The sequence below is a fragment of the Pleurodeles waltl genome, chromosome 4_1 (assembly GCF_031143425.1).
Source record: "Pleurodeles waltl isolate 20211129_DDA chromosome 4_1, aPleWal1.hap1.20221129, whole genome shotgun sequence".
NCBI classification, from domain to species: domain Eukaryota; kingdom Metazoa; phylum Chordata; class Amphibia; order Caudata; family Salamandridae; genus Pleurodeles; species Pleurodeles waltl.
In genome coordinates, this window is record NC_090442.1 from 401,120,261 (window position 1) to 401,146,422 (window position 26,162).

Genomic DNA, 26,162 nt, shown 5'->3' on the forward strand with positions numbered 1-26,162 from the left:
GCATTGACCTCACATCCCATTGTCACACTTCACAGGTCAGGCAGCCGCCATTTCAAGGGCCCACATGGCTTAATTTCAACTGCGTCACACAGGCCTAGGCCTTGCATTGCCACTCATACAAGCCATTCAATGCATAGCGAATCGTGTTCTGTGCAAGCTGTGGTTACGTACCTGTGGGTTGCTTGACTCTGTGCTCCATGTTGTCCTTCCTAGGCACCGTCCGCTGGGACTTGCGAGGAGATGGAGGAATGTTCTCGTGTACAGACCGCTGGTGGACCTGTCGACAATGGAAGAAAGACATGTCATACTGACATACTGACTTGACCGAGCCACTATACAGGAGCTGTGTGCCCAGCTGGAGCCAGACCTGATGTCCCCCATTCGCCAACCCACAGGGATTCCCCCTCTGGTGCAGGTTCTGTCAGTACTCCATTTTTTGGCAAGTGGATCATTCCAAACAACAGTGGCCATATCATCAGAGATGTCTCAGCCTATGTTTTCTAAGGTTTTGTCCAGAGTGTTGTCTGCCCTGATGAAATACATGCAGAGCTACATTGTTTTCCCTGAGGTGGGCGATTTGGCTACAGTGAAGGGTGATTTCTATGCCATTGGACATATCCCCAACATCATTGGTGTCATTGATGGGACCCATGTGGCTTTGGTTCCCCCCAGTGAAAGTGAGCAGGTGTACAGGAACAGAAAAAGTTATCATTCGATGAATGTCCAAGTGGTCTGTTTGGCTGACCAGTACATCTCCCATGTAAATGCCAAGTACCCTGGGTCAATGCATGACGCGTACATCATGCGAAATAGCAGCATCCTTTATGTGATGGAACAGCTACAGAGACACCGTGTGTGGCTAATTGGTGACTCTGGTTACCCCAACCTGTCGTGGCTACTGACCCCAGTGAGGAATCCCAGGACAAGGGCAGAGGAACGGTACAATGAGGCCCATGGGCGCACTAGGAGGGTCATCGAGCGGACCTTCGGCCTCCTGAAGGCCAGGTTTAGGTGCCTGCATATGACAGGTGGATCCCTAATGTACTCACCAAAGAAGGTGTGCCATATCATCGTGCCCTGCTGTATGCTTCACAACCTGGCTTTGCGACGCCAGGTGCCTTTCCTGCAGGAGGATGGTCCAGATGGTGGTGTTGTAGCAGCTGTGGAGCCTGTGGAGAGTGAAGAGGAGGAAGACGACGGGGACAACACAGACAACAGGGACACAGTGATACAACAGTATTTTCAGTAGCACACAGGTACGAATCAACCCCGCCATTTTACATTTACTTAAAGTCTCCTGCCTCTCTACTGTATGTGTTTCCCCCCAGTTCCTGTTAACTGAGTTGTGACTTTCCCTTCCGTTTTCAGAGCTGTGGGCCCCACTGCGTGACCTCTGCTTTGTTTGCCCATGGACTACAGCTGTGTGACAGTGGTATGTTGTCATCACAATGTAACTGAACATTTTGGCACCGTTATGTCTAATACATTTGTTCAAAATACAAGCAGACTCCAGATTTTTTAAGTGCAATAAGTGATTTTATTAAAGTGCTAAATTTAGGGACATGATTGTAAAACGGTGATGGGTGATGGTGGAGTAATGTCCATGGCAGAGTCCAGTTTTCAGTCTCACAGGTGCATTGTCCATATGCCTGTGGAAGGATGGAGCAGGGGCAGTTTAAGTTTGGACAGGGTGACAATGTGGGACAGTGGGATGACATCAGGGGGTATCGTTTGCTGGCGGGGGTCTTGGCATCCTACTCTGTCTTCTTCTGAGATCTCAGGTACCGCTTGCGGTGTGGTTCTTCTTCTGCAGGAGGTGGGGTTCTGGTGGCCTGTTGTTGTGTGGGGGCCTCCTGTCCACTAGCGCTGGCGGAGGTGGTAGCCGGGTCTGGGTCCATGCTAGTGACAGGGGCCCTTTGTGGTGCCACATGGTCCCGCAATGTGGTGACTATCTGGTTAAGGGCCACGACGATGGTCCCCATTGCAGAACTAATGTTTCTCAGTTCCTCTCTGAACCCCATGTACTGTTCCTCCTGCAGTACCTGGATCTCCTTGAACCTGGCCAGTACCGTGGCCATTGTCTCCTGGGAGCGGTGGTATGCTCCCATGATGGAGGAGAGGGCCTCTTGGAGAGTCGGTTCCCTAGGCCTGTCCCCCCCCTGTCGCACAGCAGCCCTCCCAGTTCCCCTGTTTCCCTGGGCCTCTGTCCCCTGGACCGTGTGCCCACTACCACTGACAACAACAGGGGTTGTTGTTGGGGTGGTGGGTCAACCTGGGTGCCCTGTAGTGGTGGACACACCGCTGATTGACGTGTCCTGGAGACAGAGGCATGGGCCCGCTGGGTGGGAGCTGTGCTGGTGTTCCCAGAGGGGGTTAGGTCTGCTGTAGCCTGTGGCTGTCTGTGGGGAACCGACTGTCCCGAGGTCCCCGATGGGCCGGGCTGGTCATCTGGGTCCAGGGAGACAGAGCTGCTGTCATCACTGGGGGCCTCTTCTGGGGGTGGGATGGACATCTCTGGACCCTCCTGGGCGGTGTGGTGGCGTTCGGGTCCTGCAGGGGTATAAGAGTATGGTTATTGCTTCTGTGTGTGCCATTTCATGTAATGGGTGGGTGGCCGTGTAACCCAGTGCTGGCATTCCCTTGTGGGGGCTTTTGTGACGGTGGCTTGTGTGGGAGATGGGTATGTGCAGTGGGCATGCTTTGGTGATGGGTGTCCATGCTTTGTGGACGCATGCAGGGTTAGGTTTTGGGATTGGTGGGTTGTGATGGTGAGCCATTTGCAAGGAGTTGGTGTGATGGGGTTGGGGGTGAGGGTGGGGGTATGATTTGGCATGCAGGTGGGGTGGGGGGAATGAAGTAGTGAAGATTTGACTTACCAGAGTCCATTCCTCTGCCTACTCCTGCGAGGCCCTCAGGATGCAGGATGTGCAAGACTTCCTACTCCCATGCTGTGAATTCTGGGGGAGTAGGTGGGGGTCCGCCGCCAGTCTTCTGCACCGCGATGTTGTGCCTTGATACCATGGAACGCACCTTCCCCCGTAGGTCGTTCCACCGCTTCCTGATGTCGTCCCGATTTCGTGGATGCTGTCCCACAGCGTTGACCCTGTCCACTATTCTTTGCCATGGCTCCATCTTCCTGGCAATGGTGGTGTGCTGCACCTGTGTCCCGAAGAGCTGGGGCTCTACCCGAACTATTTCCTCCACCATGACCCTGAGTTCTGCGTCAGAGAACCTGGGGTGTCTTTGGGGTGCCATGGGGTGGTGTGGATGAGGTGAGGGGTGGTGTATGTGTTGTAGAGTGTGGTGAGTGTGGTGGTGTATGGTGTTTTGTGCGTGGATATTGTGTGGGTGATGTTGTGATTTGCCTCTGTGTGATGGTCTACTCTATTCTGTGCTGTCTATCTCTGTCCTTCAGTCGCAATTGTGGTCGTAAGGGTTTGTGGGTGATGTGGGTGTGTGTTTTATATTTAATTGGGTGTGTGGGAGTGGTGTGTGTATGTGTCTCAGGTGTGTGTATTTTGAATTGTCCAATGTGGCTGTGTTTTGTAGAGGTGTGTGTATTTTGAGCGCGGCGGTGTGTACCGCCAATGGAATACCGCGGTTGAAAGACCGCTGCGGGGATTTGTGGGTCGGAATGGCATGGGCGTATTTCTGTTGGCGTGACGGTGGAGGTTTGGTCATCGCCAGTTTTTCGCTGGCCGTTGGTGTGGCGGACTTTTGTTGATGTCGGGTTTTTGGCGGTTTGCCAGTTGCGGGTCAGAATGACAGTGGCGGTTTACCGCTACCATGGCGGTGTTATGGCGGTCTTCTGACCGGCGGTAAGCGCCTTTTACCGCCGAGGTCAGAATGACCCCCATAGTCCATGATGCACTAAAAGTGCTAGATCAAAACAAATCCTGCCTTCTAATCCTCCGTGACCTCTTGCCAGCCTTCGACGTGGTTAAACATGACAGCCTAAAGTTACTGAAACATAGGATGGGTCTATGAGAACCCATCCTAAATTGCTTTACCTCCTTCCCACTCAATAGGACCCAAAGAATCATGGTTATTCAATCCCTATCCAATCCCACACCAGTCACACGTCAGGTCCCACAGGGATCAATGCTCTCTCCTTATCTCTTTAACCTGTTCATGGAACCTTTACCTGAAATTCTGAAATTATCCAACATCCACCATCACATGTATACCGAAGACACCCAATTCTACCTGAAAATCTCTTCCCCAGAAGATATCTAGTCTCTCAACATAGTTCTATTAAAAACCCCAAATTTGGTTGACATGCAACCATCTTAAACTAAACTTCTCAAAACTGAAATCCTCTTAATCACCCCACCCAATCAGTCCCAATATCGGAGGATGGATGAAGCAACTAACACACGTAACTGATTACCACACATGAGATCACTAGGAATAACACTCGATAAGAACTTTGAAAATGCAGGAGAACATCAGTACTGCCACTAAAGGAGCTAACTTCCAAATGAACATCTTAAGAAAAAGAAAACACTTCCTCCCTCTTGAAGACTTCAAATCAGTTGTTCAAGCACTAATGATTTCCAAATTGGAATATGAAAGTGCACTCCTCTGCAGCCTTCCTAGATCTAAGTTGGCCTAACTTAGGGGCTCTCTTACCTCTGCTTAAAGGCTCATGACAGGATATAAAAGATACAATCATATCACTCCTGACCTTCAATCCCTGAACTGGCTCCCATATGATGCAAGGATTCAGTTATAAATCACCTGCATGACACATAAAGCCCTACACTTCAACACCCAAAGTATCTAGCACAATAAAACTGGTCCTATCGGGTGGCTGCAGATACTTTAGAAGCAGCAGCACCTTATTGTTGAAATGGCTGAAATTTTATAAAAAATAAAATGTATAACCAAGCCTTCTCGAGTACTCCCCAAGAATTTGGAACTCATTCCCCCAGAAATCAGAATGAACCCCTCAACAGAATCATTTAAAAAGGAAGTTACTTATAAACAAATTTCTGCTCTAAAGCTCACAAACTCTTCTCGCCGGACCCTTATTTGGCTCAGTGCCCACACACATGTAAATTACTTGCCTACTGTTTTCTTGTTTATTGTAATGGTGGCCTGAACTTTGAGCTGCCTCATCCTGTACCATTCTTTCTTGATTATGTTGTGATTGGTTTTTCCTGTTACTGCCTTCTTTACCACATGTAAAGCGCTCTGATACCCTCATGGTCATGTTCACGTTATATAAAATTTCATAAATAAATACATAAAATACATAAATTAAAGAGGCAATTAAGTATATATTGTGTGCAAGTCAGTGCATTCCAAAGTAGGTTAGCAGGCAAAAAATATACATAATACTGCTTACATTGTTTAAGATGGAATAAGTTTTGTAACTGGCATAAGCCATGCAAAGGTTAAAATCTAAACATTTGTTTTGCAAAGACATATGTTGATGTTAACAGTTTTCCTGCAGCAAGTCAGGCAGCATAGGTCACTCAGAGTTCAAAACAAATTTATGAATACATAAAGCAACTGCTGTTAGGCTAGCTTCATTCTCTCATTTAGTAATCTCACATTGATTTATGTTTTTTTAAAAGTTTTAACAATATTCAGAGTGGACCTCCACAGCAGCTGCACAGGAGGAGTTATTTCGTTATAAATGTGAGAAAAGCAGGTATCATATGTTTTTCCTAAACTCTCAAAGCGGGCAAAACAAAAAGCATTGGCCCTGACGGAATGGTAGTTTTCTCCCTCTCCTTGGTGGCTATTGTTTCTGTACCCTGTCTATCACCACCATTTTTTGCATGGTGGTACTGTGCAGGGAAAACATTTGCTGGGAGTACCTAAATGGGGCAGACTTCCTGATGTATGAAAGGTGGCGACCCTATGGTGGATGTGTCCCCATCTTCTACTGACTGTCAGGTGATCTGGTGGAGGCTCCACAGGGAGTCAATCAAAGCTTTCTCCACCTCTAAATCATGAAGTGGAATCACAAGCTTGGTTAGAGAGGTCTGCTGCTGCACGGAACAACTCCTATGGTGACAAACTCTAAATGAACCATTTTTAACCTAACCATTTCACCAATGCCAATTGAAGAAGTAGTTTATATGTGAGAACTTGGGTTGTTAATTGAGGGTGATGTGAGCCTTTTTTAAGTAACAGCCATAATCCTTGTCAGGGTGTATCACAAACAGTCAATAAATTAACCTGTGCTTTGCCCTCTGATAGCTTGGCACAAAATCAGTCCGGCTTTACTTAGGTACATTGTGTAAAGTATGTATGTAGCACACAAACAGCAATAAAGTGAAAACACAACACAAGAAAAATCCCATGCCAATTTAGAAAAATAGAGCAAATGTAATAAATTATCTAACACCAAAACTGCAAAAAATACATTTCAATGATTTAAGGTAAGTACAGTGGCTAAAGGCACAAAGTGCCACTCCTAGTAATGTGGTCTTGTGAGACTGGGTGAAAGTCACAAGTTCAGGTGAACCACGATGGAGAAGGAGCTGGATACAGAGACCAAATAGTCCTGCTGAAAACATTACTTTCTAATGCCCACTGCCAAGAGTCCAGTTTGTGATGTGATAGGCCGTGGCTAGCGGGGAGGGCACTGGCGATGGTCATCGCTGTAGCACAAAGATTCAATGGGTGCAGTGGATGATCACTGTTGGAGTGACAGATTGAGGGGCACTATGGGTTGTCATTGCTGTAGTGTGAAGTGCAGATTTCACCTTAATGGTCATCACCAGTGGTTGCTGTCATTTGAATAGTCGAGTTCATCAGAGTTTATCATTAGTGGTTGGGATGGGCGGCATGATTTGGTGTGGACATGATCACGAAAAGACCTTTCATAGAAACAAAGAGACCAAAACTTTAGGATTTATCCTTTTATTTCAGGGGGAGCTCAGCTGATGCCACATCTAGGGTCCAGGACCAGGGAGGCACCTCTTGGTGATCAGGAACTCACTCCAGCAGATGTCAGGAGGGCTCAGGCAAGTCGAGTGCAGCATGTCAGCTTGGAATTTGCAGGAAGACCTCTTGACCTTGTTGTGTTCCTGTAGCTCAGAACAAGAGACCAGCTAACCAGCCCTTGGAGTCACTCAGGAAGGCTGCCATGATGGGGGCAGGTCCACTCTTCCTTTTAAGAGAGCAGGGCAGGCCTTAGGTAGCAGGGCAGCCCTCTAGCAACAGGGCAGGCCTCAGGCAGCAGGACAGTCCACTAGCAACAGCGTAGTCCTTCTTCTGTAGTATCCACAGGGCCAGTAGTATACTGAAGAGTGGGTACAAGGGTCCCTTTTTTATACCTGATGTTAATGGGGGAAGTTTCTGGAGTTCCCCATCCTCTTTCCTACAGAGGTGTTTGAAATTTTCTGTCTCCCTATGAGGTCCCAGTTTGTCTGCAGGCACAATGAACTGATGAGAAGTTCTTTGGGTTTGAATTAAGACAGTGTTTTTGAAGTGCAAATGTGACAGGTGACTGTTCTGCCCCTCTTAGGAAGTCAGGATGGACCATCCTGCCAACACCCAGACTGAATCTTTATTGTGTGGCTGACTGGGAGGAAACACAATGGCCAATTGCCACCTACACCTAGTCATTTGGCACAGGAATAGGGTGCAGGCACCGAATGGTTAAGACAAGAAAATGCCAATTTTCTAAAACAGACATTTTCACAATTGTGACTTAAACTCTGACTTTACCATTAAAGAGGTTTTTAATTCCAATTCCTCAGACACCAAACATCATATTCTTTCCTGCTCTCAAAGAAACATTATCACTTATTAGATGCAATTAGGTAACCCAATGTTATCCTGTGGGAGAGCTAGACCTCACAGTAGAGAAAAACACATTTGTGAGTTTTTCACGACCAGGACATGTAAAACTTAAAAATAAATGTCCAGCCTTTATAATACAATGCACCCTTCCTTAGGGCTCTTTAAGGCCTACCCTAGGGGGGACTTGTATGTATTATAAAACAGACTTTTAATCTTGGCAAAAGGTTTATAATGCCAAGTCAAATTGGCAGTTTAGAATAGCACACAGGCTGTGATAGCAGGCCTGAGGCATGTTTAAGGCTACTTAAGTGAGTGGCACAATAACTGCTGCAGGCTCAGTAGTAGTATTTACTTTATAGGCCCTGGGTACACGTAGTACCACTTTACTAAGGACGTAAAGTTAAATTTAATATGCCAATTGGGTGTAATCTAATTTGACCATGTTTAAAGGAGAGAGCACAAGTGCTTTAGGACTAGTTAGAATCGGTAGCGTGGAGAGAGTCCTAAAAGGCAACAAAAATGGGTTAAAAAACTGAAGGGATGAAGGCAAAAGGTTTGTGTATACCCCTTCTGAGAGAGCCAAGTCCATTGTATAACTAGTAAAGATAATGTACTTCACCATTGTTGCATTATATTTGCATTTAGTCCCTTTACATTTATTAATCATCATCATCATTTACTTTATTTCGGTAAAAACATACCATAAAAGTACAATACATACAATCCAAGAGAGAAATTGTGAAAGGAAAATGCAAATAAAATGAATTACAAACTCTTAAAAGTGAGACATTAAAACAAGATAAAACAAGAGCATAATTTTTTTTCCTATAATTATAATACTTAAAAAACATCCAGTCCCTACTAAAACATCAAACAAACAGACTTACACTTAAATACAACGCCTGTGCATTATATGTCTGCTTCTAAAATCTGCTACCAGGTCTTATTCTTTAAAATCGCTAGTCTAAAATGCCAAATTGATTCAAGGGATTTTGCCACAGAACAAACTATTTGTACAGATGGATCTGATTTAAATACTCTCTCAGCAGATAGACAATTCCTGAAACCCATTTGTTTGCATAAGGGAATAATCCAAAGGGCCCTCTGTTTACCATATACACGACATTGAAAAAGAACATGAAGATCAGTCTCTTCATACTTACAGCCCATCGGACATAACGTAGACTTGTTAGTAGAATTGGGCCATTTGTAAGTTAAAGAACACTAAGGAAGAGACCCTATTCTAAATCTGATGAAAAGAGCAAGCGCAAATGGAGAGAGTACTGCATCCATAAAGGGCTCAAACGCATAGTGACATTTAAATTGCAGAAACCTATCAGTCATAGAATGGGGCACAACTTCAGTCAGTTGTGCAGTTTGAACTTTAAGCCAGAAAGCGTCCTTCGCGGTCTGAGTGGCACTTTTGGGAATAGAAGAGGGATCCTTCCAGTAGGACCCCAGGCCAAGATGAAATAAGGACCGTTCAACATAAGCACACCACTTGATTTTGGAATTGGAATTAGAGCCCATCAGTTTGGGCAGCCCACATCTAAATGGAATAAGAGCATCGGATGACCATAACCGGATCCAGAACAGAAGTGGCCTTAAAGCGGCGATCTGGTTAATTGGGAAAAGATTTAAATCCATTCGGATAGGCAAAGAGGGAGTACTTGAAGGAACTCTTAACAGCATCTTTAAAAACAGTTTTTCCGCCGTAGCCAGATCCTCCAAATTGCAGTGGCCCCATAACTCAGCAACATACAAAGCCCCCCCCTGGCTTGTGATTTATATATTTTGAGAGCAGGAGTCAAGGCAAAACTAGAGGAACAGGTTGCAAATCTCACAATGCCGCCCGCCCTTTGCTTCAGGCATGTTAATGATTTCGGGAGGTGGGCATGCCAGTAGTGAGAATCTTCTAATTTTACACCTAAGTAGTCAAAAGTGCCCACCCTTTACAGTAAGGCGCCTTCTAGATAAACAGATCTTTTCATTTTATGCTTTTTGTCTCCAAACACCATATATTTCGTTTTTAGTGAGTTGATTTCCAGACCGTGATCTTTACAAAACTGCACAAATATTGCAAGCAAACTTGAAAGGCCCATGGCTGTTCGAGAAAGTAACAAAGTGTCATCAGCGAATAAAAGACATGGAAACTTCTGCCCTCCCAAGATAGGGGCGTCACTAGAGCAATCCAAGAGGTAGGGAATACCTGCGTTGATAAATAAAAGAAACAGGGTGGGCGCAAGTACACAACCCTGTCTTACACCACGGACTGTGGGGAATGCTGAAGTCAGTTCGCCTGCCAAACCCCATCGTACTTTGGCACAATTGCCTGAATAAAGATCTTTGATTATATTAAGCGTGGAGCTGGGGACTCCAGCTTTGCTCATAACTTCACACAGTTTAGGCCTTGGGACAAGGTCAAAAGCAGATTTCAAGTCAACAAATGCCACAAAAAGGCAGCCAGATTCCACGTCTACGGTCTTCCACTTTATAGTAATAAAGCGGAAAACCTGGTCGATAGTACTGACCTTATCGCTGAACCCTGCCTGAAGATGACTTAATGCCTTGTTTTTCACTATCCAATGCTTCAGTCTACTTAACAGCTGGTAGCAAAATATTTTTTGCAAATTATCTAGAAGTCTGATGGGTCTATAATTCCCTGAAAGGTTTTTCTCGCCTTTCTTGTAGATGGGCACGATTATTGCCTCCTTCCAAGAGTCAGGGTAAGACCTATTGGACAGGGTAGTATTCGAAATCCTATTTATGTACCCAGTCCATTTAAGCAAATCTGACTTATATAAATCAGAGGGAATTCCGTCCGGGCCAGAGGCTTTCCCTGATTTTTGGGCAAGAATTGGCAACTCTGTTTCTTCTAGAGTGAAAGGAGGCAGAGGGATCGCCAATGGATAGAGTGACGATATCTCTCCAGAGCTGGTAGCAGCGGAATCAGATGTGGAGCCATACAGCTCACTAAAGTGAGTTAGCCAGATGTCAGCGGCAATATGGCATTCTGGGATGGATGAAAGATTTGAATCTCTACATGTAACCAAAAGCCAAAAAAGTTTGCCATCGTGGGCCCTAGCAGCCTCAATCAATTCACCCCATACTCTTACCTCATGCTCGAGTTTGCACATCTTGCATGTGGAGACATAATTCTTCTTGCCCTCACTATAGCTTCCCGATCCTTGGATCTTAACGCTTTAGTCAGGAAACTCTTAGCCTCTCGGCACCTCTTGTCAAACCACTTGCTACTACATGGAGGGGAGGAGTTACTTCGATTCATGACAATTTTAGTAAACAGCTCCTCAAGGGCCACAAAAAGGTCCGCATGAGAGGACATAACTTCCAGTGGTGTTAATGAAAGATGATCATCAAAAAGCTGGTGTTTGGAGACTAAGGCGCACAGTTTGTCCCATAGCTTATTAGACTTCTGGAACCAATCCCATCTCACAGCAAGTATGTTGCTAGATAGCTTCAGGGGTCCTTGAGCTTTAGAGACAGGAAAAGACACAGCCCCTGATAAGAGAGATCTGTCATATACAATTTGAAGAGGCGCATGATCACTGGTGTGCTGTGGAACCACTTTCACATCTATTATGGAGTGCCAAACCCTTAAATCGAAAATGGCATAATCCAGGATGCTACTATATGATCCCCTAAAAAAAGTTGGTCTAGTGGGGGTGTCAGCTAAAAAGCGACCATTGCCAAGGCGAAGACCATAAGTTATGATAAGATCTATTATCTGCAGCACTCTACTACAAACAATAGATGACACTGGCTGAATTAAAAGAGGGGAGATATTCCACACTTCATCTTCAATCTGCATGGCCTCAATAAAAGCAGAATTGAATTCAATTGGTGCATTGAAGTCGCCCGCAATATTAATGCGATATTTAGGACGAAAATCAAAAATTAAGTTATGCAGGAGATCAATGGCAGTAGACCGATGGTTGGAAGGGCCTGGTCTGTTATAGATATTAATACATAAGACTGGGTTACCTGAATTAGGCAATATTTCTATTGCCAAAATGTCAGGGGAATCTACAAAAATCTCCTTTACTTCTCCCACCTCAGTCGTCTTAACCCAGGTACACAATCCCCCTATTGCCCTGCCTATAGGAGACTGCGTAGCATTTTTAATATAAAAACAAAACCCTTGCCTATACACAATTTCCGTCGCCCACGTTTCCTGGAACATGCAGATACAAAAAGTTTCAACATAAGCCCCCCAATCAGAGTCGACTAATTTGCTGTTAAACCAGCCACATTCCAAGACAGGAGCTTCCCTGTTAAGTGTACAATGCGACAAGTAGGTTCACTAGTTGGAGCAACAGGGAAATAGGTGTTAATGTGCTCAGTATGCAGTACAGAATTAGAATTCCCAAGAGAAACAATTTGAGGATCCCGTTGAGTATGAACTCCTAAACTTGGCAAGAATCTTGAATATAGTGGAGTCTGTGAGCCAGATCTTATACTAGAATTACAAGAGCTAGAAGAACATAGTCAATCAACATCTGAGGTAACCCCCTGAAGTTCAGGATCACATACAATAATATGTTTGGAGGCGGGACCCGTGTCAGACTCACATGCAATAATATGTTTAGAAACGGGACCCATATCAGTCACAACAAATGGGCTGGCTACATTTATTAAACTCTGAGTCTTTTTAATCTTTAAAGTTGAATAACCTAGTCTCACCAAATAAAGGAGTGCAGACAAATGCTTGAAATACAATGGTAAAAGGACTCATTCGGCTCTCAATAATATGATATCCTGCAGCTGCATTCGTTAAGAAGCATCAGTGATGTCCTGTAGCATCAGCAACAATACCCCAACTGAACTGTTTTGATCTGTTTGTTTTTGTTATATTCTAAAGTAGATCAGCTTTACTTTGCTGCATGCAAATAAGTGACTTCCAGTCAAGAAAAAGGTCACAGCCAGGATTTGAACTTTCATTTTGTTAGCATTCATTATTTTCCTGCCTGAAGCCTATTTTGGTGGAATTACTTAAACTTATTTGCAAATTTGTCTAGACTGGGGAATGGTTAGGCAAAGTGACAAAAGCATTTATTGTTTCTCAGTGAAAGTTACACATTCTTCGTATTGTAACTTTGTGAAATGTCTCATTTGTGGAGGTTAATAAAGGTTTTGATAGTCAATAGAAGTGGGAGCATATGTCAGAAGAAATGTAATCATAGCTAACTGAATTCCGAAAGTATTGACTAATAGATCAGGTTAATGGACTACTGAAAGGTTGACTCATTTCTATCAAATACTTTTTTTAAATGCTGCAAAAGTGCTCCATCTTGCTCCCTAACGGATATGATCAGTGCAAATCAAAACTTTACAAAATGAAATGTCATGTTTATTCTGTTGGTCTTTTTCATAACCAGTTTCATTACCATAAATAGCAGACCTGTAAGAGTTTGTCTCTGTCATGAAAAGTTGCAAATGAAAGGTCTGTGTAGATAGGACTCTAACAGAAAACTGTTTGTAATTGCTATTGTTAGACTTGGCATCCTTGGCGTGGTCTTGCCTAACTTTTTGCCTCTGTTTCCCAGGTTGTTGATGTGTGCTGGACTCTGTTTTTGCTGTTTTTGATACTCTAGGCACTTTACCACTGCTAACCAGTATTAAAGTGCAAGTGCTCCTATATAAAATGTGTATGTAATTGGATCTCCATGATTGGCATATTTGATTTACTGGTATGTCCCTAGTACAGTGCACTAGAGGTGCCCAGGGCCTGTAAATCAAATGCCTAGTGAACCTGCAGCACTGGTTGTGCCACCCACATTAGTAGCCCTGTAAACATGTCTCAGACCTGCCACAGCAGTATCTGTGTGTACAGTTTTAAACTGCCAATTCAACTTGGAAATTGTACCCACTTGCCAAGCCTAAACCTTCCCTTTTCTTACATGTGAGACACCCCTAAGGAAGGCCATAGGTAGCCCCATGGGCAGGGTGCAGTGTATGTTTAAGGTAGGACATATACTAATGTGTTTTATATGTCCTAACAGGGAAATACTGCCACATTTGGTTTTCTTTGTTTCAAGGCCTATCCCTCTCATAGGTTAACATGGGGCTGCCTTTAAATATCATTAAAGCGTAGATTCCCTTTTGGATCGGATAGACATGTGGAGTTTTGGGTCTCTGAGCACACAATTTAAAAATAAATCTTTTGGTAAAGTTGATTTTAAGATTGTGTGTTCGAAAATGCCACTTTTAGAAAGTGGGCCAAGAAGAGGTCTGCATTTTCTACCCCAGATGGGCACTTTCAGTTCAAGGTGATGTCATTCGGGATGTAAAATGCCCCTGCCACCTTTCAGAGGTTGTTCAACAAGGTGTTGGCTGGGCTGGATAAATTCAGTGCCGCTTACCTGGATGACATTGCTGTCTTTAGTTCAACATGGGAGGAACATCTGCAACACCTCTACAGAGTGTTGGAGGCCCTGTAAAAGGCAGGCCTCACTATTAAGGCAAGCAAGTGTTAAATAGGGCAGGGTTCTGTGGTGCACTTGGGACACCAGGGAGGGACTGGCCAGGTGGCATCCCTACAGCCAAAATTTGACACCATTCTGGCTTGGGAGCCTCCCAAAACCCAGACTGAGATGAGAGCCTTTCTGGACCCGAGTGCTGCCCGGATCGACGCATCGCTCTCCTACGGAGAGCAAAAGTGACATGCGGCGACCCGACCGGAGAAGGACAAACAATGCACGATCTCGCTTGCGGGTGGGAAATTGCCACACCGCTTACCTTTTTCGACGCACATTTGCTTGTGCATGTTATTTTTACGCTACCCAGGTACTTTTCAACACTAACAGTTTTTTACCTGTTTACACAAGGATTTAAGACTCTTTTGCTTTTAAAATTAATAACTTGACTTGTGTATGTTGGATTTGTGTTGTTTTGGTCTTGTTTTGTTTAGATAAATATTTCCTATTTTTCTAAACCTGTGTTGTGTCATTTTGTAGTGTTTTCATTAAGTTACTGTGTGTGTTGGTACAAATAATTTACACCTAGAACTCTGAAGTTAAGCCTGCCTGCTTGTGCCAAGCTACCAAGGGGGTGTGCGCAGGTTAGCTGAGGGTGATTCTCCTTTACCCTGACTAGGCTGAGGGTCCTTGCTTGGACAGGGGGTGACCTGACTGCCAACCAAAGACCCCATTTCTAACATTGGTGATCAGCGGTTGGGATTGGACTTGTATTTGTACTTCACATACAGTGATTAAGTGTACACTACTGTTTTGAGTTCAGACCACTACATAACCACGTACTACTTGTCTTGTGATTTTTTTTTCTTTTTCTCTGTGATTCTTTTTGTTCTACTTTTGTGGCTGATCCCTTGATTGACTTTTCTTGAACTTCACTGGGAACTTGTTTTCTGCCTTTGGATCTTTGCACCTTGTTGACTTTTCACCATGTTCCAATCTAGAGATGCATCAGCTGGAGCTGCTTTTGACCTAGAGAAAGAGAAATATACAGTGGCTCAGTTGAAGCAGTTCTGTAAAGATTTTGCCTGTCCCATTGAGGGCTCTGCCAAGAAGGAGGAGCTGCAAAAGGTGCTGAGGGCCTAGGTGACAGCCAAAGAAGCTAAGGGGCACACAGGGGAGAAGGAGGATGGGGAGGAGGAGGTGCAATCCATTCACAATGGTATAGTGGGTGGACCTGTTATGTCCAGGGAGAGAGTCCTCAGGGCAGGTAGCAGTGTGTCCTCCAAGGGTCTGATCCCTGAAGTGTTACAGGACCAACAGGTGGAGAGAGAGTACCAATTGAAGCCAGAGAAGCTCAAGTTCAAGATGGCCATTGAGAAGAAGAAGCTACTGCTGGCTCATGAGCTTAGCTTGAGAGAGGTAGATCATAGGAGCCAGACCAGCACAGATGGTGGCAGCAACAGCACAGTGCAGCCTGAGAGGAGGGTACACATTCCAAAAGACCTAGTAAAGGATTACAAGAGGGAGGATGACATGTACTTGTGGTTCAAGAGGTATGAGTCTGCTCTTCATATGAATCTGGTCCCTGAAGCTCAATAGGGGGTAGGTCTTTGGAAGCACTTTGAGGTAGAGGGGAGGGATATTCTGACTTCCTTATGGGATTCTCAGGGGCTCACCTACTCTATCATGAAGGATGCCCTACTCACAAGATATGGTCTCACCCCTGAGCAGTATAAGGAGAAGTTCAGGTCCTATAAGAGGAAGGAATCCCAAACATGGTTGGAATGTGTTGATTCTTTTTGCAGGTCACTGGCTGGTTGGGTGAAGGGCAGTGAGGTAACTACATATGAGGGGCTTTATAAGTTACTGTGTGTGTTGGTACAAATACTTTACACCTAGAACTCTAAAGTTAAGCCTGGCTGCTTATGCCAAGCTACCAAGGGGGTGAGCGGGAGTTAGCTGAGGATGATTCTCCATTACCGTGACTAGGCTGAGGGTCCTTGATTGGACGGGGGTAACCTGACTGCCAACCAAAGACCCTTTTTTGAACAGCTCTTTACTGGGATCTTTTTATTCTACAGGTGTTAACCACTGTCTTAAAATGTGCATTGTGATGATATATTAGTCAGTGAATAGTGAGTAGGCTTAGTAAGTGATACATAATTATGTACAAACTAAAAGTTGTCATTACTGCAAATGTCATGAAACCCTTTGGAAACCCACATCTCATAAATGTATTTTTCAGAAATTTGAGAAGGTATTTAACAATTACAAAAGGAACACATGTATGTGAAATAATATGTTCAGCCCAATAAGTAAAATATCATTACAGATTTCTGCTCACTTACTTTGGTGGAAACAAACCTAGCAAGTTGCTGATTTCTACCTACAAAAATGTGAACATTTTGCCAGAGCCATAAATGAACTATAGTTAGACCTGACATCCTTGGTGTGGTTTCCCAAAACCTTTTGCCTTCACCCCATTTTCTGAATTTCATTTTTGCTGGCATTTGGAGTTTCTGCACCTTACCTCTGCTAACCAGTGGTAACCATCCCTCCCGTATTTTTAACCCATTTGTTTGCGTTTAGGACTCTATCCACACTACCATTGCTAACTAGCCCTAAAGTGCTTATGCTCCCTCCATAAAACAGTGTATCATTGGCCTACATCTGACCGGCATATTTAATTCACTTAGGAGTCCCTTGTATATGATAGTACATTGGCCAAGGGCCTGTAAATTAAATGCTACTAGTTGGCCTGCAGCATTCAATGTGCCTCCCACTTAAGTAGCCCTTCCAACATGTCTCAGGCTTACCACCGTAGTATGAGTGCAATAAACCTTTTGCCAGTCCTAAACCTTCCTTTTTAAAACATATATGTCACCTCTAAGGTAGGCCCTATACAGCCCACTGTATTTTAAAATAGGACATGTGTGTTCAGGTTCAACATGTCCTGGTAGTGAAAAACTTCTAAATTTGATCTTCACTACTGCACTCCTATCTCTCCTATTGGATAACTTTGGGTTACCCTATTACATGTAATAAGTGCTTTCTGTTGAGTGGGAACAGACAAGAACATCAAGGTTGGACTCAAAGTAATTGTAATGTAAAATCCTCTTTCATGGTAATTGTTAGACCTGACAGCCTTAGGGTGGTCGCCCCTAACTTTTTGCCTGCTTCCCTTCACTTCTTGGACACTGTTTCTGCTGGTTTTTAGACTCTGCGCACTTTACCACTGCTAACCAGTGCTAAAGTGCATTTGCTCTCTCCCTTTGAACATGGTAACATTGGATCACACCCAATTGGACTATTTAATTTACTTATAAGTCCCTAGTAGAGTGCACTATATGTGCCCAGGGCCTGTAGATTAAAATGCTACTAGTGGGCCTGCAGCACTGATTGTGACACCCACTTAAGTAGCCCCTTAACCTTGTCTCAGGCCTGCCATTGCAAGGCCTGTGTATGCAGTTTCACTGCCAACTTGACCTGGCATTTAAAAGTACTTGCCAAGCCTAAAACTCCTCTTTTTCTACATATAAGACACCCCTAACGTATGCCCTAGATAACCCATAGGGCAGGGTGCTGTGTAGGCAAAAGGCAGGATATATACCTATGTAGTTTACATGTCTTGGAAGTGTAAAACTCCTAAATTTGTTTTTACACTGCTACAAGGTCTGCTCCCTTCATAGGCTAACATTGGGGCTGGTAGTAGTAATAAACAGAGGGATGGGGAGGAATATTGGTCCAGTGTACAGCCTCACTAGAGATATTAAAATAAAGAAAAATACACTGTTCCAGCTAGAAAGAGAGAAGGATTTGTAAGAGGGGTCCTATTCTTTAGGAGCAAAAAACCTCACACACCCAGATGGGTGTCATGCTTCATCATCGGAGTTGCTCCTCGTCAGACTGGTGCTGCAATATCTGACGGGCACCACCCAAATGGGGGGGCTCTTTGCCGGAGTTCTTATCTGAGATGATGCCACGACCCTAGGTGTGTGTGTAAAGGAAGGAGATCAAAAAGGGAATCTAAAATTGACTCTCTGAACCTGAAAAGAGTGATCTATTTATTAGTCTAAATGAAGGTCAGAGGCCAAGATTAAAACTAATCGCGAGAGTGAAACAGAGATAATGGTCAATCACTCTCTGACAAGAGGGTGGGGAATTTCCACGCCATCCCTCATAAGGGTCAACATGTTTCGCGTCTCTTAGAGGCCCAAACGGGTCCAGTGATGCTTCTTCAGGACCAGATTGACTAGATGTATCTCCTATTCGTAAAAAAACGCGGAAAAAACACTACCTGAAATTGTCAGGACAAACGTATCCAGTCACTTACGCTAGTATGGGACTACTAATCCTCTCTGTCGCCCTGCAATTTAAGACAAACACAGAAAAAATAAGGGTAGTGATGTTAGCATATATCCACATAATGACATATTCTTCAAAATGGGAGTAGGGAAAGGTAGTGTCAGACCGGTGGTAGGGCACAGTGAAGGTGTCAACACGTGATCAAAAAAAGGTGTATAGACATCAAAGAAAACAAGCTTACCGTCCCCATTAGGGAGCGCGCTACATAGGACCACACGGACCAATGGTCAGGTACACAACTCCTCTAGAGTAGGAGAGTAAAAAGATTGAGAATAATGATACAACGGGTAGTTAGTATAGCAGAAAAACACGTCTGGGTTAAACGTAAAAAACTGTTCATGAACGTAATTCAAATATGAATAGTAATGTAGCAATAATCTCTAATTAGAGGGGGCATCTTGATCATAACAATTGCAGAATCTATAGTATGGTAAAGGAGACCTTCAAGTAGTCACAGTACAAACGACTAGTGAGTGAGAACAGGTAGTACTCGCTCAGCCGAAGTCAGCATTAAAGTCTAACATATTAAGTCTGTTTAGAATGACAAACATAAGTGGACGATAACATTGAGAAGGCGTCTCATGAGTGAGAGTAAGTTGTAATCACCCAGCCGGAGGTAGCATTAGAATCGTAAAGCTGCCAAAATCACAGAAGTGGCGAGAGATAGTTAACAAAGGCACAAAAAACCACACACTAACCCGAGTCAAAGCGAGGGACCTTCGTAATAGGGGTCCGGCTCTGACCGGGAGGTGCAAGTTCTCCTCTAAGTAGCGGCGCAGAAGAAATGCTTAAAAGAGTCTTAAAAACAGCAAAAGTAGACAGCGCCAAATGAGACTTACTAATTACGGGTACTCCTGACAGTGGGTATCCTACCCGGGTCCGCGTCTTCCGAATGTGTGGAGAAACGCGGAGGAGCCCGGTAAAAAAGTCGTCTTACACGGAAGTCATCGCCCGTGATACCAGGAAGTGCTGTAGTCACGTGGTCCACTAGAGGATATACTAGAAAGTGAAGACGGACTCCGTCTTAAGAGTCCAACGGAGTAAACACAAAGGAAGGACTCTAAAACAGTGGAGGGTCTGGAGCAATAATCTGACTCTCTAAGGGGAAAGATAAGGTTGATAAATGGAGGGACTCCATAAGAAACAGGTGGGATGGTACAAATAGCAGAAAGTGGTAGACATAAAAAGAAATAAAACCTCAAAATCAGGGATGTAACATAGGATAGAAAAGGTCAGTCCTGTATGTAATGTCAGAGAAAACATCAAAAGGCATAAATCATGAGAAATTTAATGGACCAAGGTGGACCAGGGGATATCATCATTGAGTCCAGTTATATGAGTGTGGATTTTGTACACCCACCGTTGTTCTAATTCAAAGAGAGCACTGGTATTATTGTGTGTGCTAGTCTGGAGAACAACCCACCACATGTCATCTGGACTATGTTTAGCCTCAAGGAAGTGAATGCTTAACTTAGTGGAGGCCCGGCCGCACCTAATATTGCTGCGATGTTCATTTATGCGGAGTTTGACCGCTCATGTGGTCATCCCCACGTATTGTAACCCACAGGAGCAGGTGATCAAATATACACAATTTTGCGTGTTGCAATTAGTATGTTTAAGGAGATTCCAAGTACCTATTGGTTCCAGGACAAGGGACTTCAATCGTTTCGTCAGAATGCATACGTTGCAATTACCACACGGGAAGTGCCCGGCTACTGGAGGAATGTCCCACAAGAGTGTCTGTCTCGGAGGTCGAGAGGCAGGGAGAGGTCTAGTATGGACTAATAAGTCTTTGATGTTGGTAGTGCGTTTGAAGGCAAAGAGGGGTTTAGGGATCTGCAATCCTCCACTACATAAAATGGACCATCTCTTGTTAACCACTTTCTTGATGGAGTTAGATAGCGGGGTGAAGGTGGACACACAAGTAAGTTTGGTGTCACTGATGCGTGGAATATTGGCAAGTAAAGTATCTCTATTACAAAATTTTGCCCGCTTATAGGCTGCCCTGACCACCGGGGTAGGGTAATGGCAGTTGTCAAGTTTTCCAGACAAGTCTCTAGCCTGTGAGACATACGTCTGCATATTGCTGCAATTACGTCGTAGACGGAGGAACTGTCCGTACGGTAAATTGTCTCTTAATGCCTTCGGATGATGACTATCATATAGTAAGAGACTGTTACGATCAGTGGTTTTCTGGTAAGTACTGGTATGCAACTTGCCATCCTCTATTTTGATCAGAAGGTCCAGAAAAGGTATCTTTCTAGCTGGAACAGTGTATTTTTCTTTATTAACATTGGGGCTGCCCTCATACATTGTTTGAGTGGTAGCTGCTGATCTGAAAGGAGTAGGAACGTCATATTTAGTATGGCCAGAATGGTGAGTGGTGAAGTTGGATTTAATATTACTATTTTAGAAATGCCACTTTTAGAAAGTGAGCATTTCTCTGCACTTAAATCTTTCTGTGCCTCACAATCGACGTCTGGCTGGGTTTAGTTGACAGCTCCTTGTGCATTCACTCAGACACACCCCAAACACAGGATACTCAGCCTCACTTGCATACATCTGCATTTTTAATGGGTCTTCCTTGGCTGGGAGGGTGGAGGGCCTGCTCTCACACAAAGGACTGCCACACCCCCTACTGGGACCCTGGCAGACAGGATTGAACTGAAAGGGGACCTGGTGCACTTCTAAGCCACTCTTTGAAGTCTCCCCCACTTCAAAGGCTGATTTGGGAATATAAACAGGGCCTCTGCCCCTTCCAACTCAGACACTTCCTGGAGAAGAAACTTGTAACCAGAACCTGCATCCTGCCAAGAAGAACTGCCTTGCTGCCCAAAGGACTCACCTGACTGCTTTCTGTGAATGACTGCTGCTTTGCTGCTCTCTGGCTGAGGTGAAGAAGTGCTCTCCACGGGTTTGGATAGAGCTAGCCTCCTGTTCCCTGAAGTCTCAGGACCAAAAAGACTTCGGGGGTCATTCTGACCTCGGCGGTAAAAGGCGCTTACCGCCGGTCAGAAGACCGCCATAACACCGCCGCGGCCGCGGTAAACCGCCACGGTCATTCTGACCCGCAACTTGCAAACCGCCAAAAACCCGACATCCACAAAAGCCCGCCACACCAAAGGTCAGCGAAAAAATGGCGATGACCAAACCTCCACCGTCACGCCAACAGAAATACGCCCATACCATTCCGACCCACAAATCCACACGGCCGTCTTTCAAACGCGGTATTCCATTGGCGGTACACACTGCCGCGGTCAAAATACACACACACATAGAAAACTCAGCCACATTGGTCAGTTTGAAACACACACACCTGATACACATACTAACACCACTCCCACACACCCAACACAATATAAAACACACACCCACATCACCCACAAACCCCTACGACCCGTAATTATTGACGAAGGCTAGAGAAAGAGCACAGAATAGACAATCCCACAACACAGAGGCACACAACACCATCACCCACACAGAATCCACGCACCAAACACCACACACCACCACACGCACCACACTCATCACCACAAACGCCACCCCACACCTCATCCACACCACCCCATGGCACCCCAAAGACACCCCAGGTTCACTGACGCAGAACTCAGGGTCATGGTGGAGGAAATAGTCCGTGTAGAGCCCCAGCTCTTCGGGGCACAGGTGCAGCACACCACATTTGCCAAGAAGATGGAGCTATGGCAAAGGATAGTGGACAGGGTCAACGCGGTGGGACAGCATCCACGAAATTGGGATGACATAAGGAAGCGCTGGAACGACCTACGGGGGAAGGTGCGTTCCATGGTATCAAGGCACAACATTGCGGTGAAGAAGACTGGCGGCGGACCCCCACCTACTCCCCCAGAATTTACAGCATGGGAGGAGGAAGTCTTGCACATCCTGCATCCTGAGGGCCTCGCAGGAGTAGGCGAAGGAATGGACTCTGGTAAGTCAAATCTTCACTACTGCTTCCCATCCCCACCCCACCTGCATGCCAAATCATACCCCCACCCTCACCCCCAACCCCATCACACCAACTCCTTGCAAATGTCTCACCATCACAACCCACCCATCCCAACACCAAGCCCTGCATGCGACCACAAAGCATGGACACCCATCACCAAAGCATGCCCACTGCACATACCCATCACCCCCACAAGCCACCCTCACAAAAGCCCCCACAAGGGAATGCCTGCACTTGGGTACACGGACACCCACCCATCACACGAAATGCCACACACAGAAGCAATAACCATACCTTTATACCCCTGCAGGACCCGAACGCCACCACACCGCCACGGAGGGTACAGAGATGTCCATCCCACCCTCAGAAGAGGCCCCCAGCGATGACAGCAGCTCTGTCTCCCTGGACCCAGATGACCAGCTCGGCCCATCGGGGACCTCTGGACAGTCGGTTCCCCACAGACAGCCACAGGGTACACCAGACCCAACCCCCTCTGGGAACACCAGCACAGCTCCCACCCAGCGGGCCCATGCCTCTGTCTCCAGGACACGTCAATCAGCGGTGTGTCCACCACTACAGGGCACCCAGGTTGACCCACCACCCCAACAACAACAGGGACCTGGGGGCAGTGGTAGTGGGCACACCGTCCAGGGGACAGAGGCCCAGAAACACAGGGGAACTGTGAGGGCTGCTGTGCGACAGAGGGGGGACAGGTCCAGGGAACCGACTCTCCAAGAGGCCCTCTCCTCCATCATGGGAGCTTACCACCACTCCCAGGAGACGATGGCGACGGTACTGGCCCGGTTCCAGGAGATCCAGGCACTGCAGGAGGAACGGTACATGGGGTTCAGAGAGGAACTGAGGAACATCGGTTCCGCAATGGGGACCATCGTCGTGGCCCTTACCCAGATAGTCACCACATTGCGGGACCATGTGGCACCCAAAGGGCCCCTGTCACTAGCCCAGGCCAGGAACAGCCTACCACCTCCGTCGGCGCTAGTGGACAGGAGGCCCCCAAACAACAACAGGCCACCAGAACCCCACCTCCTGCAGAAGAAGAACCACCCCGCAAGCGGAACCTGAGATCTCACAAGAAGACAGAGTAGGATTGCAAGACCCCCGCCAGCCTAAGATACCCCCTGATGTCATCCCACTGTCCCACATTGTCACCCTGTCCAACCTTTAACTGCCCCTGCTCCATCCTTCCACAGGCATATGGACAATGCACCTGTGCGACTGAGAACTGGACTCTGCCATGGACATTACTCCGCCCCACCCATCACCGTTTTACAATCATGTACCTATATGTAGCACTTAAAATAAATCACTTATTGCACTTAAAATAACAGGAGTCTGCTTGTATTCTTAACAAATGTATTACACATAACGGTGCAATAATGTCCAGTTACTTTGTGATGACAACATACCAATTTCAATAAGCTTTAGTCCATGGGCAAACAAAGCAGAAGTCACGCAGTGGGTCATACAGCTCTGAAAAGGGAAGCGAAAGTCACAAATCAGTTAACAGGAACTGGGGGGAAACACAGACAGTGGAGACGCATGAGGCCTTAAGTAAATGTAAAATGGCGTGGGTGATTCTTACCTGTGTGCTACTGAAAATATTGTTGTATGACTGTATCCCTGTTGTACGTGTCGTCCCCGTCGTCTTCCTCCTCTTCACTCTCCACAGGCTCCACAGCTGCTACAACACCACCATCTGGACCATCCTCCTGCAAAAAAGGCACCTGGCGTCGCAAAGCAAGATTGTGAAGCATACAGCAGGCCACGATGATATGGCACACCTTCTTTGGTGAGTACAGTAGGGATCCCCCTGTCATATGCAGGCACCTAAACCTGGCCTTCAGGACCCCGAAGGTCCTTTCTATGATCCTCCTAGTTCGCCCATGGGCCTCATTGTACCGTTCCTCTGCCCTGGTCCGGGGATTCCTCACTGGGGTCAGTAGCCACGACAGGTTGGGGTAACCAGAGTCACCAATTAGCCACACACGGTGTCTCTGTAGCTGTTCCATCACATAAGGGATGCTGCTATTTCGCATGACATACGCGTCATGCACTGACCCAGGGAACTTGGCATTTACATGGGAGATGTACTGGTCAGCCAAACAGACCACCTGGACATTCATCGAATGATAACTTTTTCTGTTTCTGTACACCTGCTCACTTTCTTTGGGGGGAACCAAAGCCACATGGGTCCCATCAATGGCACCAATGATGTTGGGGATATGTCCAAGGGCATAGAAATCACCCTTCACTGTAGCCAAATCGCCCACCTCAGGGAAAATAATGTAGCTCCGCATGTATTTCATCAGGGCAGACAACATTCTGGACAAAACCTTAGAAAACATAGGCTGAGACATCCCAGATGATATGGCCACTGTTGTCTGAAAAGACCCACTTGCCAAAAAATGGAGTACTGACAGAACCTGCACCAGAGGGGGAATCCCTGTGGGTTGGCGGATGGGGGACATCAGGTCTGGCTCCAGCTGGGCACATAGTTCATGTATAGTTGCTCTGTCAAGCCTGTATGTAAGTATGATATGTCGTTCTTCCATTGTCGACAGGTCCACCAGCGGTCGGTACACGGGAGGATTCATCCTTCTCCTCGCAAGTCCCAGCGGACGGTGCCTAGGAAGGACAACATGGAGCACAGAGTCAAGCAACCCACAGGTTCGTTCACACAGCTTGCACAGTACACGAATCGCTATGCATTGAAAGGCTTGTATGAGTGGCAATGCAAGGCCTAGGCCTGTGTGACGCAGTAGAAATTATGCCATGTGGGCCCTTGAAATGGCGGTTGCCTGACCTGTGAAGTGTGACAGTGGGATGTGAGGTCAATGCGGTGGCGTGGCACACCGTTGCGGTAGGCGGTCGGAGACCGCGGTGCTAAGCCGCATTGGTTAACATTGCACCCTATGGGTTTCAGTAGCCAATGAGGATGGGCGCCTGCGGTCGCGGTACGCACCGCCGCGGGCGTGACCGCCATTTTCTATCTGATTAATCACTTGAGACCTGATCATCCACAGGAGAGGACCGATACTGCAAGTGCTGCTGTGACCTCGGTCTGGGAGATACAATGGCTGCTGCGACTGGGGAAAGGGCCCCTGCCTTCACTTCCGAAGAATTAGAGAAACTTGTTGATGGGGGCCTCCCCCAGTATGCACTACTCTATGGTCCTCCAGACCAACAGGGGTGTATGTAAGATGGTGGGGAGGGGAGTGAATGAGGAGTGCAATGCACGAAAGATGAGAGCATGTGCCACATGGCAAGGTTGGGGAGGGGGAGCCACTCACATTGACCAGTCAGAAAACTGATGAGATTTCCTTTACCACCCTGTACATGTCACATAGGTCAGCGCCCATCAGAAGATCAACATTTGGCGTGTCATCGCCTAGGACGTCCGGGCCCTGGGGGTCCACAACAGACGGGGCACCCACTGCCGAAAGAGGTGGGAGGACATCCGCCGCGGGACCAGAAAGACCGCTGAGTCTCTGCTGGGGATGGCCTCCCAACGTAGGAGGGGTGCCAGCCGCCAATTGACCCCCCTGATGTCCCGGATCCTGGCGGTGGCCTACCCCGATTTGGATGGGCGCGTGAGGACATCACAGCAGACACAA